At 37.7% G+C, this 18,747-nt stretch overlaps 1 protein-coding gene across 1 annotated transcript in view; it reads right to left on the bottom strand.

The window, feature by feature from the left end:
• smpd3 (sphingomyelin phosphodiesterase 3) overlaps window positions 1-18,055 on the bottom strand; it is a 99,213-nt gene extending 81,158 nt beyond the window's left edge. Inside the window, exon 1 of the mRNA XM_022683891.2 lies at window positions 17,887-18,055. The gene's annotated coding sequence lies outside the window, so the exon portion shown is untranslated. The remainder of the gene's footprint in view (window positions 1-17,886) is intronic.
• Between the last annotated feature and the right edge of the window lie 692 nt (window positions 18,056-18,747).

Genomic DNA, 18,747 nt, shown 5'->3' with positions numbered 1-18,747 from the left:
GCAAGTGAAATTTTCTAAATTTAAGGCAATAAATCTTAATTTCTTCTCTGATAAGACTTTTTGTCTTACTAAGCATTGTGTTAGAGTGTTAGATTATTTTGCTTATTTTAGGGATAATTATCTTAATCATTCTTACTTAGAATTTGTACCTTATTTAAAGTAATTTAAACTCAAAATAAGCACAATCAAGCAGCAATCAAGTTATTCTGATTCTTTTGTCCAAAACAGTGACTTTTTTTTTGCTTGATTTAGGTGTTACTTCACTCATTTTGAGACTTTGCCATTGATTTTTGTAGGAATTTTACTAAGAAAATTTTCTAACCCCATTGGCAGATTTGTTTGCTTAATATACATATATTTGTCTTAATTTGCATATATTTTGTCTAGTTTTTGCCAATGGATTTTTTGCAGTGTATACACACACACACATACATAAATGTAGCTCAAATTAAAACTATTTTAGTAAAACCAAAGCCAAAAGCACTTTGATGGGGATATAGACCAGTAGGGCTGCAACGATTAGTCGATATAATCAACAATGTCGATTATTTAAATTTGTCGACTACAAATTTTATTGTCGACTAATCGTTAATTTGTAACAGTACTGCATTACACAAAGTGCTGGAGACAGAAGAAACTTGGTCTGTGCCTCCAAAAGTGCACAAACACAACAGATTACATATTTATTCACTAAATATCAGTACTCTCCACTTTTAAACAACATGTGGACATTTAAATGCCTTTTAAATCTCTTGTTTAGCTGTTTTTTCTGTTGTTTTTAGAGATGGAGGACACGGCAGAAATAATAGTTGACTAATCGACTAATCAAAAAAATTATCACCAGATTAGTCGACTACCAAAATAATGAATTAGTTGCAGCCCTATAGACTAGATCTCTTTTCTCTGCTTTTAATATAAAGTTAAGACACTGTTATCCTCAACAAGGTACTAAAACAAATTCGTCCTCTTTCACGCACATGCACACACACACCTATCACTGCTTCCCCACACACACACACACACACAGTGCAATGTGTTTCTTCCTTACAGGCAGTGGAGTGTGTGGGTCTTTAGAGAGCGAGACGAACGGCGTCTACTAAAAATAGCCCCCACACGTCACAATCCAGCCTGCTGCTGCTGCTGCTGCTGCTGCTGCGTATGATTGTTGTTGACATAATCTGAAGAATTCCCGTTCGGTTTAGAGCGGGAGAGAGACGGAGAGAGGACGAGTGTGCTGCCCTCACTCTCTTAACCTCCGCCCTGTCTGAGAGAGTGTGCTCTAAGTGTGAATAGTCCCCAGTGCCCAAAACAGCCCAGACTCAACACCATTAACCAGAACTTCAGTACCAACAGCTCAGCACAGACAGTTCAGTGCACTGTAAACCCATATGATGTTTGAACTCAAATGATTTAAGTCTGTTTTACATAAAATTGGATATTTAAACAATACTCAACAATTTTGAGTTAGTTGAACACTTGTGCGCACATACACAAACACACACATTTAAACTGAGATCTTTCAGATCTTTCAGTTGAACCAACTTATATTAACCAAGTTTAGTCTGTTGTCATTGGCAGCTTCTTTTCCATTGGCTTCTGTCACTATCTATTTGCATACTGGGTGTGTCCAACAGTTTCTGACATTTACCATCAGTGTGTAATGATTCCCCCGGGGCTACCTTAGAAATAAATCAAGTTTCCCTTTAGTTGTAATAACTTGATGTTTTAATTTATGCTACCTCAAGTTTTCATTTCCCATTACTTAAAAAAAAGCAAACCAGCTGCCTTAAAAAGTTAAGTAAACTCAACTTATATGGACTTACAGTATAACAGAAATAAAAAAAAGTTAAATAAACTTCCCCTTTAGTTGTAATAACCTGATGTTTTTAGTTATGCTAACTTAAGTTTTATTAACCGTTTCCTCAATTTTTTAAAGTAAATTCAACTTATCCGGGCTTACAGTGTAGTAACAGTTCAGCAAATAATAATTCAGAACCAACAGTCCAGTAATAATAATCCAGTACCAACAGTTAGAACCAGTAGTTCAGTATTGAGAACCAGCAGTTTAGTAATAAAAGTTCAGTACCAATAGTTCAGCATTAAAAGGTTAGCATCAACAATTCAGTATTAACAGTTCAGGACCAACAGTCCTGTAATAATAATTCAGTACCAACAGTTCAGAAGCAGCATTTCAGTAAGGGCAATTCAGAATACACTGCAAAATCTGATGAGGAAAAGAAAACTGTTGCCTTAAACTATTTAGGTGTCAAAACACACAAAACATGTTCAAGTTCTTTGCACTAAATCACTCTCACATAAGGAGATCTCACCAGCTCTATTCTTGCCAGTTTCAATTCCCCTGTCACATTTTTTGCAAATGCGTTGTTGATGGCCATGCCATGGTTACGCTGAGTATTTACCACATGTTAGTGTTGGCTTGTGCTAAATGGGAAAACACGAACAAGCTAGTTCTTGCTTAACTGCGATAAAAGCATAAAACTTACAATTACAATTGCTCATCTGCAGACTTGCCACAGACAGTAGGTGCAGATCCCCCCCTCAGACGAAGTCTGCTGGCTAATTCTGAAACAGTTTCCTTACACATTACCTTAAATCACTTGAGCTTAATGGGGACATATTGTACCTCTTTTTAAACAAATTAGAATAGGTCTATGGGCTATACAAAACATGTTCATGATTTTTTTTGCACAAAATCACTCTCACACAAAGAGATCTTTCCAGCTCTATTCTTGCCAGTTTCAATTCCCATCAAGTTACATTTTTGCAAAGCTGTTGCAGGCCATGCCATGGGTATGCTGAGTGTTTACCACATGGCAAAAAAGAACAAGTTTGTTCTTGCTTAACTGTGATAGAATGAATAGAATCTTATCTGCTGAATTGCCACAGACAGCAGGTGCAGATCCTTCCCTCAGACGAAGTCTGCTGGCTAATCATGCTGTGTATTTGACATTACTCAAACAGGCATTACTTTTTAAATCTGCACCTTGAGTCCAATGTCCAGTCCTGGACTTTGTACGTCTTGGTAGGTGTGATTCAAACTGACCAATAAATTACATTTACATTTTTCTTATCATCACTGTCACACACAAACCTTGTGTCTTCATTTCTGCTAGTTTGACAGAAAGCTATCTTACAGTTGTTTTTTATGGTGTGGTAATTTAAAGATGACAAATAGAGATGCTACAAGATGATTTGGACTAAAATATTTTATACTGTCTTTTTATTAATGATTTGGTACCAATAGTTAAAAATCAAAAATTCTATTTTAACTATTCATTACATTTACTTATTTTTTTATATATATATAATAAATTACATTTACAGTTCGCTTAACTTCTAGCAAGAACAAAATCCAGGCAACTGATCCAAATAGATCCAACTAGATCCAAATTTTAAACCTGGCTGGAGTCGGGACTGGGGCTGTACATTTCACTGATACAATACCTAATTCTGTCAAGTAACAGATACTGATAGCATAATTCTGTATTAGTATTAGTGGCAATTGTAGCATTTAGCCAACATAAAGATGCTCTCAGCAGCAGTGAAAGTGTTAACCTGCTCTACATTGAAGCCCAGAAAGATACTGTGTATTGTAAGTGAACACACAGGGGAAGGTAGCCTGAGGGAAATGATTACACATTTATGGTGAGTAAAGGGAGAAAGGCACAGCCAGTATGTAAATACTGTAGAAATTTCCAGGAGCCAATGGGAAATGTGTTTTCCTTACTAGCTCAACTGAATGAAGCCACCTCAACGAACTGAGTGTGTAAATCAACTGTCCGGTTTGTGTGTGTTTGACTTTAATATAAGCTTAGATGATTCCAAATGTCTGAAGTATTTAAGTTGTGTTAACTTAATTACTTTAATATGCAGGGTTAGGGCTGGAAGGTTAATAAAATTAATTTGATTAATCAAATTACTGTTTTAATGCAATTTTCTAAATGAGATAATGGAGATATATATATATATATATATATATATATATATATATATATATATATATATATATAAAAGCTGCAGAGTGAATCTCAGTAGATAGATATTTGCTTCTTTCAGAAACCTGTAAAGAAATCTTTTATGTAACAGTGACTTACACTTATTTTTACACTTTATACTTTTCCTTAATTGAAAAACAAGGAGGTTATATTTACAGTGTGCTTACTATTCTGAAAATAAATAAATAATAAAAAACATTCATTAAATGGGAAGGAACAATAGCTTGCACAACAATTTATATGTTACTCTTTGTTTACAAGTAAAAAGCTGAAGTTGTTATGTAAGAACTAAAAATCTAAGTCTTAATGGAGAATACCTCATTTATTTGAAGAATATCAAGATATATATTTTTTCGCCCAGCCCTATGTAGGGTAGTTCTATTTCACAGTGTACCAAACATTCAGGATCAACAATTCAGAACAAGCAGAGTGAAAGGGCCTTATCGCACACCCTGCGCAAGACGCGGCGCCATGCTTGTTGCTATCTTACACCCTATCAACAGTGTTGCACCCACACTTTTAAAATAGCGTTGAAGTTTAGAAATATATTTACACTGATGGGCGTGGTGGTCTGGAAGTAAGGTGTGTTCAGGTAAATAAATGTCATGTTTCTATCTTGGAAGTGGTAAATAACTGGCAGCCGGTTTCCTTAAATGTTTTAAGTAAATTCAACTAAAAAAATTGAGGAAACTGGCTGCCTTAAAAAAGTAAACTCAACGTATCCGGTCTTACAGTCTAAAACAAATAAAAAAAATCAATCAATGTACCCTTTACTTGTAATAACTTGATGTTCTAAGTTATGCTAACTTAAGTTTTCATTACCCATTACTTAACGTTTTAAAGCAAATGGGTTTCTTACATTTTTTAAGCAAACTCAACTCAATTTTTTTTTAAGCAAACTCAAACTCAAAATCCGGGCCTACAGTAAATGTATATTTTCTTATTTAGTGTGTCTAGTTTGTGTGTGTGTGTGTGTGTGTGTTGAGGGAGTGTATGTCTGGCCAAAGGTTGATAATCATGCCAGTATATCAGTAGTAAATGCTGCACTTGGCAACTGTATCTTAAAACATTAACACAAGTTCTGTGCCAGCAGCCCATCTGTCCATCACAGCATTCACAGTTTAGCATCAGAAGCTCAGAAGCAAGCCTAGCAGCAACAAAATCAGAATGAACAGTTTAGTATGAACAGTTCAACATGAACCAGACTCAGTTTCCCAAAAAGCATTCTAGCATTAAGAACAGCTCAACATGGAGAGAGAGAGTACTCAGTGTGAAGCTCGCTCGACCATCTAAGAATCATCTAAGTGCTAAGAACCTTTCAGGAAAGGCCAGCACCAACAGTTCAGTACCAGCAGTTCAGCTCCAACAGCTTATAACCTCAGTACCAAACATTCAGTACCAGCATTTCAGCTCCAACAGCTTTATTACCTCAGTACCAAACATTCAGTACCAGCAGTTCAGCTCCAACAGCTAAATTACCTCAGTACCAAACATTCAGTACCAGCAGTTCAGCTCCAACAGCTAAATTACCTCAGTACCAAACATTCAGTACCAGCAGTTCAGCTCCAACAGCTAAATTACCTCAGTACCAAACATTTAGTACCAGCATTTCAGCTCCAACAGCTTATAACCTCAGTACCAAACATTCAGTACCAGCAGTTCAGCTCCAACAGCTAAATTACCTCAGTACCAAACATTCAATACCAGCAGTTCAGCTCTAACAGCTAAATTACCTCAGTACCAAACATTTAGTACCAGCATTTCAGCTCCAACAGCTTTATTACCTCAGTACCAAACATTTAGTACCAGCAGTGCAGCTCCAACAGCTAAATTACCTCAGTACCAAACATTTAGTACCAGCATTTCAGCTCCAACAGCTATATTACCTCAGTACCAAACATTTAGTACCAGCAATTTAGCTCCAACAGCTTATAACCTCAGTACCAAACATTCAGTACCAGCAGTTCAGCTCCAACAGCTTATAACCTCAGTACCAAACATTCAGTACCAGCAGTTCAGCTCCAACAGCTTATAACCTCAGTACCAAACATTCAGTACCAGCAGTTCAGCTCCAACCGCTAAATTACCTGAGTACCAAACATTCAGTACCAGCAGTTCAGCTCCAACAGCTTATAACCTCAGTACCAAACATTCAGTACCAGCAGCTAAATTACCTCAGTACTAAACATTCAGTACTAGCAATTTCGCACGAACAGATCAGTTTCAGGAGTTTAAAACCAATAGTTCAGTACCAACAGTTTAAGACTAGCATTTCAGTATCAACAATACCCTTCATTCCTTTCTGCTCTTACCAAATTGTAAACTGCCATTCACCTGCAGCATTTCCTGGAGTGGGCGTGTGTGTTTTGAAGATCATGGAAGTGTGTGTGTTTTTAAGGTGTGTGTAATGAAGGCATATGAAGAGGGTGTGTCTGTCTGGTCAAGGGTCATTAATCTTGCTACTACAGCAGTAATAAATCGTCACTGTCACACACAAACCCTGTGTTTCATTTCTGTCAGTTATACAGAAGGCTATCTCACAGTTGTTCTTTATGGTGTGGTAATTTAAAGATGACCATCACTCCAGGATGATTCAGAGTAAAATATTTTATACTGTCTTCCATTGAAAGTGAAGTACTTTTCCCTTCAATGAAATGCTAATAAAATAATAAAACAACAAAAGGTCACCATGTAAAATACAGCATGTATTCCATTCATTGTGAAATGTGCAATAACAGGAACAGGAATAACAGGAATAATAATTCATTAACAACAGCACTATATTAATTCTTCAGTACCAATAGTTTAGAATCAAACATTCAATCATAACAATTCAGTATTAACCACTATGTTAAAACAATTCAGTACCAACAGTGCAGTAAAAACCATTCAGGATCAACAGTTTAGTAATAACAATTCAGTACCAACAGTCCAGTAAAACAATTTAATACCACCAGTTCAGTACCAACAGTTTAGAAATAACAATTAAGTACCAACAGTGCAGTAAAAAACATTCAGAACCAAAAGTTTGAAAATAACAATTCAGTACCAACAATTTAGGAATAACAATTCAGTCCCAACAATTTAGGAATAACAATTCAGTACCAACAATTTAGGAATAGCAATTCAGTACCAACAATTTAGGAATAACAATTCAGTACCAACAATTTAGGAATAACAATTCAGTACCAACAATTTAGGAATAACAATTCAGTACCAACAATTTAGGAATAACAATTCAGTACCAACAATTTAGGATTAGCAATTCAGTACCAACAATTTAGTACAAACTGTTTAGGAATAACAATTTAGTACCAACAATTAATGAACAACAATTCAGGACCAACAGTTCAGAAACAACAATTCAGAACCAACAATTCAGCAAAAAAAATCAGTACCAACAGTCCAGTAAAAACAATTCAGTAGCAAGAATTCGGTAAAAATATTCAGCAGTTCAGTAAACATTTAGGAATAACAATTTAGAACCAAAAAAATCAGGAATAACAATTCTCTACCAACACTTTAGCAATTTAATAAGCCATTCAATATTTCAGTTTCTGTTGGTCCATTTATCATAAAATGTGAAAATATTCAAGAGATAAATTTTGTAAAAATATTCTCACCTTCACTCATTTATTTTATAAACACATGTGCAGGCTAAACTGAGACCTCGTCTTTGGTGGTGTGAGAGTGAGGAGCACACTGGAGTTATTAAACCCAGTTCAGATCTCTCAGTGTTTGAAATCTGGCCCTTGACGAGGATAAGGACGGGTCTGAGCTGATTAGAGTTTTTGTTGAGAAAGTGCTTGATCCGGCTGACTCTCTGCTTTAAGCAGATTTACTGCAGGTTATTCACTCCTTCCTCTGCTAATCTTTCTCTAAACTAAGAGAGAAAGAAAGGGAAGGGGGATGTCAATCATATCAGGCATGATACACTAACCAGAACACCAGTAAAAGTCTATCACACACACACACACACACACACACACACACACACACAAACACACGTCTCTGACCATGTGTGCAACCAGATTACAGTGTTCACAAGGGAAAGAGAGACAGAAAGAGAAAAAGAGAGAAAGAGGGAGAGAGAGACAGAGAGAGAGAAAGAGAGAGAGTCAGGTTATAGCTAAGGCTATTAAAAAATAGTTTATCTTGCTTTTGATTGAGTAACTGTCACTGCTGGCTGTCCAGTGATGGATTTCTATTTTTCTATTTCTATTTTGGAACATTGCTGTAAGGCAGGGATGGGCCTATTATAAAATATTACATGACAATATTTAACAACATTTACCAGCACTTTATCCAGTTAAACACGAGTTTTTAACACTATGTAATGAACCATACAGTACATGTAGTTAGTGTTTTTAAACAGTGACAATATCCACAACATGCTCAAGAAAATATATTTGGTATGCTGATAACAAAATGTATTAGGGGTGGGAATCACAGGGCACCACGACATGTTATTAGCATGATACCTAGCCCACAATACTCCATGATACTTCATGTCATCTGTGTTACTCAAGAGAATAAAATACTCTTAAATAAGCAAATTCCATGAATTTATTATGGATGTATTGGTGTCAGTTTCACAGAATTTCACAACCAATATATTTTCAGTGCAGATTTACCCTATTCATATGATTTGCCCCACAATGTCGGGGTACTTTATACCACTCTAGTCTACACCTGGCATTAGGAACAGTACCAGTAGTTTAATATTAAGCATTTGTCGGCTCAAGAGAGTCCTATTACCGGTATATTGGCAAAAACACTGTACAGGGACCTCACAGGTGGACGGTTGTTTCCGGTTGAGAGTATGCTGTGCGTGATTGGCTACCGCTTCTCACCTGTGAGTGTGTGGATGAGTGCAGAGTTTAAATAGTTGTGTATAAAAAGTGACTGTAAAGCTTCCTTAGGTTTCTAAAAAAGGCACTAAAAAGTGTAACTTCATTCACGAAGATGTAATAACATATTAATGCATTTACACAATACTTTTAAAGAGCCCTGAAAGCTTCAACATTGGAACACAATGTAAAACAATGATAATAAATTAAATAAATCCACTGTTTTAACACAAATTTGGCATCCCAGCTCAGGCAAGTTATGGGCTCTTTTTGCAAAAAAAAAAAAAAAATAACATGCAATATCATGGTACGCAAAAAATATTGAGGTCAAGTCGAAATTTAATGATCATGACAGCTCCTCCCAAGAATAAAAGAGTGTAAACTGCTTATCGTCATTGTCCAATGAAAAACAAGTATCTAAATTTTTGTTAAGTTTTGGTTTACTACATAATTTGAACAGACAAACTGTTTCTTACACTGTGCCAAAATTTCTGGATGAATGAACCAATAGAAGTAGTATAAAATTACCTGAAAAAAAAAAAAAAACATTTACATTAACTTCCATTAAAAGTTTAGAAGATTTTTTCTTTCTCCTGTAAAGTTGCTGTTTTGGAGATACTTGTTTTTCATTGGACAGTGACATTATGCCCTCGTGCCACACATACAGTCCACATGCATAGTGAACACTGTCATGTTCAGGTTTTGTATCATTATGGTTTTCTAGAGATACCAGTGTTACATCATTCTCCGCTGCAGGTATAGAATAAAAGGGCTGGTCTATCACAGCATCTCCCTGCTGCGCTGATTTTAACACAGCGAGTGAGTGTTTTCCCCCCTGAGCTTCTAGTCGTGACTTGGAACTTGGATAATATCTTGACTACGAGTACTTCAATAGAAGACCTTGACGAATCCAGATCACAACTCGTTTACAGTCAGGATCACACAGAATAGGTGGAGGTGTGGGTTGTATACAGTATACACCCTGAAACAGGATATTAAACAGCTAAGTTACATACACTTTTACATTGAACATGCCATAATGGAACGCAACACCGGTGTGAAGACAGCGAGGACCTGGCTGCATCCACACTAACTCACTTTACTTACTTCTGCCTGTACGCGCTCAGCGGGAAACCAGACGCTGTGGTGTCCCGTATCACACCGTGGCACCTGACCTCGCCTTGACTATCTGATCTATAACTAAACATTGTCTAAAAGAGGCCTTTATACAGTCAGCAACAACAGGCAGGAATACTGACCTGAGTACTGTTCTAAAAGTGTGTACTTAATTATTGCATCATACAGCTGACTGTCTGAATGTATGCTGACGTTTTTCCAGGCCAGTGACAAATGAAAAATGATGATGCCACATTTCAACAACAACACACTTTAGCAAAATTGAAGCTAAACTGAGGCCTCCATTAATCTGATTTATATTTAAGCCTCAAAGTAAAGTGGAAACATTTATAAAGGTCTTTATTTTAGACTGATTTGCCTATTCTTTTTTATGCAAAATTTTAAGCCAATATTAACATTTTTGTAAAACACTTTTTTGTAAAGAACTAGGTATAAAATCTATACATCTGAAGACAATTTGAATACAAAAGTAGGCCAATTTATGTGTACCAAAGTTGACTTATGGCATGAGTAAATCTTATCCACCTACATTAAAGGTATAGGTACTGGTAATACCCGAAAACAACACAAATAAGGTAAAACAACCATAGACCTATCTTGGGATAACAATAACTCAATAGTATTATATATTGCATAATATTAACTGTCAGCTTTTCTCCATCCATCACCCACCACAGATCAGCTGCTCATCATCCATCTTACTCTCCACTACAGATTACATCCAAGCCATTATTGGCGCTATTATACTCCTGAATATATAAATCCTATGTGGATGTATAAAAGACTTGTTAAATTTTAATTTAAAAGCCGTTTGACCAGTGGTAGGATGGTCCCCCCTTAAATGTGAGTCTTGGTCCTCCCAAGGTTTCTTCCTCCTCCTGCAGCTCTGAGGGAGTTTTTCCTTGCCTCTGCGCTCACTGGGGGTTCTGTATTCTTTATTTTGTATGTTTAATGTTTTTGCCTGATTCTTTGTCCTGTAATCATGTTTCTGTAAAGCTGCTTTGTGCCAACACCAGTTGTAAAAAGCGCTATACAAATAAATTTGATTTGATTTGATTAACTGTCAATTTAAGTCAGAAGGCTGGTGCAACATGGAAGAAACAGTACAATACAGACAACACATAGTAACATTGTAAACACACTGTGCAGCATAGAACTAAAACAATACAATAAATATAATAAATACAGCAGACATGAGCCAGTACAGAACTATCTTAAAGTGTGTGTTCAGAATAAGGTGCAGAGATATGTAACATACTGTAACATATAGGTCATACATGATCACAGCAGTTAATATGTATATACAGCTCTGGAAAAAAAAGAGACCACTTGACAATTATGAGTTTTTTTATTTTTACCAAATTGAAAACCTCATTGAAAACCTGGACTATAATCAGGAGGAGGATGGTTGATCACAAGCCATCAAACCAAGCTGAACTGATGGAATTTTTGTACCAAGAGTGGCATAAAGTTATCCAAAAGCAGTGTGTAAGACTGGTGGAGGATAACATGCCAAGATGCATGAAAACTGTTGAGTAAAAAACAGTATTATTCTACCAAATATTGAATTCTGAATATGAACTTGATTTCTTTGCAATATGTGAGGTCTGAAAGCTCTCAATCTATTTTGTTATTTCAGCCATTTCTCATTTTCTGCAAATAAATGCTCTAAATGACAAATTTTTTTTTGAATTTGGGAGAAATTTTTGTCTGAACAATGTTCATTTTACTCAAACATATACCTATAAATAGCAAAATCAGAGCAACTGATTCAGAAACTGAAGTGGTCTCCTATTTTTTTCCAAAACTGTACATTACTTAGTGGATAGCATATAGCATTTGCAGCAAATATTGCTGATAGGGAAAGAGACAGTTACAGTCCTGTTTGTGTGTGTGTGGAGTGATTGAGCTTCCAGTAGAGTCTTTGTGTTGTGTTTGTGGGGTCAGGCGTGTGATGGTCTGTGAGTAGAAGCTGTTGCAGAGTCTGGTAGTGGAGTCTCAGATGCTCTCATATCTTCTGCCAGACGGCATCAGTGTGAAGAGTCCGTGTGAGGGATGGGTGGGGTCGTCCACAATGCTGGTGGCTTTGCGAATGCTGTGGTGTAGATGTCTGTTATGGAGGGGGGAGAGACCCCAATAATACCAGTGACATATGAATTGGCACTGCTTTGTCGGAAATCTGTAGGTAAAGACATTCTTGGAGATGCTGTAATATACACCTCAGCTCATATCATCCAGCCCTATAGCTCTATCCCATTAATTGCCTTTTTGAAATACCCCTGGGGCCTGTGGTGCTTCAGCAGTTAGAGCACCAAGCCATCGATAACAAGGTTAGATACCTAGGCTCATCAAGCTGCCACTGTTGGGTCCTTGAACAGGGCGCTTAACCCTCTCTGCTCCCTGCGATCCACAGAAATGGCTGCCCATCACTCCGGGCACGTGTGCTCACTCTATCACGGTACGTCACTGAGTGAATAGTGTGTATGTGTGTGTTCACTTCACAAATAAGTTAATGCCAGAAGCCAAATTCCATCTTGAGCTTTCAGCACAAGTATGATCACTATGGTTGTCTTGTTGCATTTAAAATAGTGGTTCTTAACCTGTGGGCCCCAATGTACATTATATTAAGGTTTATAATAAGCCTTAATATGCATTCTCAGCAGATGATACTAAGCTGCTTGTTAATTCTGTTTATTGTTAATGTAAAGGTTTGGATAGCTGCCAACAGGCACATGCTAAGGGTTGTGGACCAACGCATGGTCATGTGTGTGTAGCAAGTGTGGTGTACGCACGTTTAGGCTGTGCCTGTGTTGACTATTCACTGCCAAGATAGCAATGAACATCTGACTGTTGACGTCTGTCTAGGTTCATTTTTGACAGTGACACACCTGTGTTTTCCATTACCGAGATAGCAATATGCCAGAAATCTACATGAATGTATCACACCTCTTTTCCAGACCACCACACCCATCGACATCGATATATATATATATATATATATATATATATATATATATATATATATATATATATATAAATATACCCATACATATGACCCATACATATATTCACAAGCGTCGTTAGTATTTAAAAAACGAGTAGGATAGCACTTTAAGACGTCTTTTAATAAGAATCTGATTAAAAGGTATCACATGATCACGCATAAAGTGCTAAAAAGGCAAATGTAGACAATCAGTCAACTAGTAGGCTCAATAAATAATTATTTTGGGGTGGGCCACGAGTCGCTAAACTTTGGCAAAAACTGGGATCCCCTGCCCTTATCATCCTACAAAAATAGTTTTAAAGACACATCTTTTTAGTCTAACCAATCTTATAACCACAATAATCCTTACTTAGTGAATACAGTATGTGAGCAAGCTACCCTATAGAAAGAGCATAATCAATACTTAAAAATTGCAAGCAGCCATTACTAGTTGGGTATAGTCTAATATCATACAAACAAAATACAGTAGTGTTTTTGGCATCTGATGCCTGTATACTATTCAAAAACAAGTCTAAAGTCATGCATGATCCTTACTGACGTACACTACTGCCCAGAATGTCCAACCAGCCTTTTTTATATTGTATAATAAATACATCTTACCAGCTTAAAGAAACAGCCCTAAAGGTGTGAGTAGATCTTGCCACTCATCCAAAAAAATGTTGAACAAAATTTCAACAATACCTAAAATATCATACAGAAACAGTTGTGAAAGTATCAATCCTACCTTACAGAAACTGCCCTAGTGTAATCAAACAGCTCTAAGGCTTATAAAACCATAATTACCTACAGCATCCAAGGTCTGAAACAGCTGTAAAAGCATAAAACAGCTCTAGTTAATCCCTTACATCCCTACAGAAAACTCTAAAGGTGTATACACAGGCATAAAGTTGCCAGTTACTCCATAGCTCATACTATCCTTCCAAAACAACCTGCAGAAACAGGCCTGAGGGTGTAAGTAGTCACATACCGATGTAATGAAACAGCTCTAAAGGTGTAAGCAGCCTTGCAAGCTGTGGGTTGCCTTAATAGACACAATTTAAACTTTTTCCTTCATGTCTCACTATTCAGCTTGCTCATGTGGGACTCACATGGGTTCCACGTGGGCACTGTGTTAATAGTGTTGAGAGTGGGAACCAGCTGAGCTTCCCAAATGGGCCCTTTCATTTCTGCCCACCCTAATCTCACATGGTTCCCATCTAAGCCCCATGGAACACATGGACAAAACTTTCTGGGACCCAACAGGGCTAAATATACAGGTTCCAAATGGGCATGTTATCTTGGACCCATACCCATACATATCATTCTATACCTCATACTACTCTTTCAAAACAATAGTCCTTCCAGAAGAGACCAGTCCTAGCATCCCTACCATACCAATACTGTCACAAGGTAGTAAGCATTCATACGGTATGCCAGTTCAACCCTAGAACACTAACGTTAAAATTAGTAACACCATCACCATCACATGTTGGGTATACACTGTATGACAAATTTTGCCACCCTTCTTAATTATACAACATACAGCATCACATAAAATAAAAAAGGTACCATGGGTGACCCTATAAAAAAAGCAGAAAAAATATTGAAAAATCAGGCGATCATTAACAGGTAATAGAAAATATAAAGAAATATACTGCTGGGAACTTGGTCTTTGGTCCACCCATTCCTGAGACATGTGAGTGCCTGATTTAAACACACAAACACTTATATCAGGTAAATTACACCCATAAAATATCTTACTCTCTATCACTAACGTCGGATGAAAATCACCTGAATGCATGCCTCTTAAAAAAAACATAGATGGGAGGAGAGAATCAACCATAACATTAATGACATCAAAGAGCACCTGAAGCTACGCAAAGTCCCATGCAACTCAGACAGCAGCAACACAATGAAAATCACATGAAAAATTTGTGTGGGTGAAAATGACCCGGCCTAAACGGTCCTAAAATTTAAAAAAAATTATAGTGTCCCTTACTGGCTTAAATGGAAGGGGCCATAAATGGTAGCTCATATTATCCTTCCAAAACATCCCTTATAATTTGAGTAATATTTAAAATACCCAACTACCACAGTCAAAAACTGACCACACAGACATAAAATTGCTATTATACAGATCTAAAAACATACCCAACAGCTCTGTATGTGTGGAAAAGCATTATAAATTCACAAAACAAAAACAGCTCTGAAGGTGAATGTACTGTATACTTTTTAGAATCAAGCTAAAAGATTCTGTCCATCCCTTATAAGCCTACAAATGCCTTAAATGTGTGAAAATCTCATTAGCTCTAACTCCCTTTTCCTTACCACTAGCCAAATACTGTATGTGAGCATTATTTACACTACTCTACAACAAACAGCAAAAAAAAAGTGCAAGTAGCACCCTACCTCACCAGAACAGGCCTGAGGTTGGAAGTAGTCATGTAACTACAAGTCTGATGTAATATCTTGAATGTGCGGGAAAAACCTGATTAATTCACAGAAGCAGCTGCAAAAGCATGAAACAAGGTAGCTTATCTCACAGATTTGTTTTTTCTCTGAATAGAATTCACAAAGGTGTAAAACAGGGCCCTAAAGATGCTGGTCACTCCATAGTTAACACTATCCTTCCAAAACAACTCTGAGTGTGTAAATTACCCTGCAGAAACACTCTTAAAAGTGCAAATAGTCAACTCTACCTCAAAGAAACAGCCCCTTGTGATTGTCCTCAAATATCTTTTAAACATTTGAGTACTATTTAAACAAAGCAAGACAGACCTAAGGTTGTTATTGTGATTATATAGTCCCAAAAGCATACCCAACAACTCTTTCCAGAGGACTCTTAGCTAAATATGTGATTTTTATTCACACTACTAAAAAATAAACAGCCATGCAAGTGCAAGTAGCCACCCTACCTCACTAGGACAGCCCTCAGTGTTTGGGAGTAGTATAATGCAACAGTCATTCTAAATGGAAACGTAACAGCCTTGAAGGTGTGAAAAGCATTGTTAATTCACAGAACCAGCTGCAAAAGCGTGTAACAAGGTATCTTACAGATTTTGTTTATTCCTGAACAGAATTCACAAAGGTATAAAATAGCCCTAAAGATGCCGGTCACTCTCCACAGTTAATACTACACTTCCACAACAACTCTGAATGTGTGAGCTACCCTGCAGAAAGTCTTAAAAGTGCAAATAATCACCTTCTTAAAGAAACAGCCCATTTTAGTTACCCTTCCAAAATATCTTTAAAAATGGAGTACTATTTAAACAAAGCAAGATAGACCTACGGTTATGATTATATAGTCACAAAAGCATACCTCACTGCTTTTTCAGAGGAACCATTGCAAAATACATCTCTGGAAAAAATTAAGAGACCACTTCAGTTTCTCTGATTTTGCTATTTATATGAATTTATAGGTATAAGGTACATAAAATGAGAAAAGGCTGAAATAACAAAAAGATGCAGAGCTATCAGATCTTAAATAATGCGAAGAAAACTAGTTTGTATTCATAAAGGAGTTCAGAAATCAATATTTAGAGGAATAACCCTCTAATAACCCTTTTTAATCACAGTTTCCATGCATCTTGGCATGTTATCCTCCACCAGTCTTACACACTGCTTATGGATAACTTTATGCCTTTACTCCTGGTGCAAACATTCAAGCAGTTCAGCTTGGTTTGATGGTTTGTGTGATCATCCAGCTTTCTTTTGATTATATTCCAGAGGTTTTCAATTTGGTAAAATCAAAGAAACTCGTCATTTTTAAGTGGTTTCTTTTTTTCCAGAGCTGAATGTGATTTTTTATTTACACCACCCTACAAAAACAGCCATGCAAGTGCAAGTAGCCACTCTAATGTGACCTCACCAGTACAGTCCTGAGTGTTTGGAAGCATTGTTCACATACAAACTACAAAAGCATGAAACAAGGTATCTCACAGAAAGGTGTAAAACAATCCAGAAGACGCTGGTCACTCCATAGTTAATACTACCCTTCCAAAACAACTCTGAATGTGCAAGCTACCCTACAGAAACAGTCTTAAAAGTGCAAATAGCCACTCTATCTTAAAGAAACAGCACCTTGTGGTTAGTCCAGGGGGTTTTTATTTGGTAAAAGAAACTCATTATTATTTTGTCTCTTATCATGCAAGTGCAAGTAGCCATCCTAACGTTACCTCACCAGTACAGCCCTGAGTGTTTGGGAAAAGTAGTGTAATACAACAGCCCTAAATGCAAACCAAACAGCATTGAATGTGTGAAAAGCCTTATTAATTCACAGAAGCCGGTGCAAAAGCAGGTTTTTGTCCATCCCTTGTAAGCCTACAACCCCCTGAAGGTGTAAACAGCCTTCACTATCCAGGAGAAACAGCCCTGGAAGGCAGCAGAGTGGATGGACCTCATGTACTGTACTAGCAGCCTGCTGTTTTATCAGCTGCTCCTCGCTGGACACGACGGGTTCAGGAGGGTCAGTCCTCTCTGTTCTCCTGTGCTCAGTTTCCCATTAGAAAACGACATAAAACGACTCGGTTTACTGAGGAGGGTTTAGCCCTCCTCAGCGGCTATTGTTCACTCTCTCCCACAGGCAAACAAATGAACAAATAACAGCCAATACACACCTGCTCTGCTCATTCGATGCCTCGCTGTCTCACACTGCACTCACACCGCCATGCAAACACCATTCAAATGATCCCCTTTAACATAAAAAACCCAAACAAGCTGGGGGTAGGTGGAGCAGCCCGGGTTTATACACCGTGGAATAATAATAATACACAGTGTAAGGCAGCGCGTGGTTGTAGCTCGAGCTTACGTGGCCATCCAGAAAAGCCACAGACCATTAAACCCCGTATTTCCCTCCCTCTCCTATTCACAACTTTCTCTTTTAGGAACGAATCGTACTCACAGGCTCCAGAAGCGGCTAACAGGTGAAGCACTTGTCCAGCACTATTCCTCTTTATCAGAAAAACGCCGTTTTCCTCCCTCTTCACGCCCCGGCAGCGTCGCTGGGGTCTCCCCTGCCTCTCTATCTATCTCTATCTATCTACCGCGGGCGACGACGTGGGTTTCTGTCCAGCACCACCACACTTTGAACAGCGCCACTGACGTCACCCCCACATCCCCACAGCCACGCCTTTTGGACCGAGAGCCTGACCAATCAGCGGCCGAGCCTGAAAACCCTGCCGCTCACCCCTCTGCTCGTGCTCCAAAACCCCACCCAATACATTATAACTAACCTACACATCTACCCTTATTTCTATTACAACACACACCGTCACACATACACACACACACACACACACACACGTACGCACGCACACGCACGCACACACACACACACACACACACACACACACTAGGGAATAGTTAACAGTTACACACCCAGGAGTAAATCATTAACAGTATGTTACTGTAGCCACTGTTATTGGTTATTATAAGGATTTTCTATAGGTTTTCTATCGATAAACCATATATATATTGCTAATTGTATTTACACAATGTGCTGCAAAAACACAAGCAAAGGGCAGCCCAGGTTAAACAGAGGTGATTTCGGTTATAAATATGACATTAATACATTAAGAAGTGATTACATTCCCCTGAGAATTCAGCAGCATGGTGTGATGCAGTAAAAACTCCAATTCCCACAAGGCACTGCTACCGAGTTGTCCTGTTTCCATAGTAACGCCCAGCGGTCTGGTCAGCAGGTCCTTAGTGTAACGCAGACAACTCTAATTTGTTTAGCTGTAGACAAGCCTATTCTAATAAT

The sequence above is a fragment of the Astyanax mexicanus genome, chromosome 10 (genome assembly GCF_023375975.1).
Source record: "Astyanax mexicanus isolate ESR-SI-001 chromosome 10, AstMex3_surface, whole genome shotgun sequence".
In the NCBI taxonomy this organism is placed as follows: domain Eukaryota; kingdom Metazoa; phylum Chordata; class Actinopteri; order Characiformes; family Acestrorhamphidae; genus Astyanax; species Astyanax mexicanus.
This window is presented reverse-complemented; position numbering and strand designations above follow the sequence as displayed.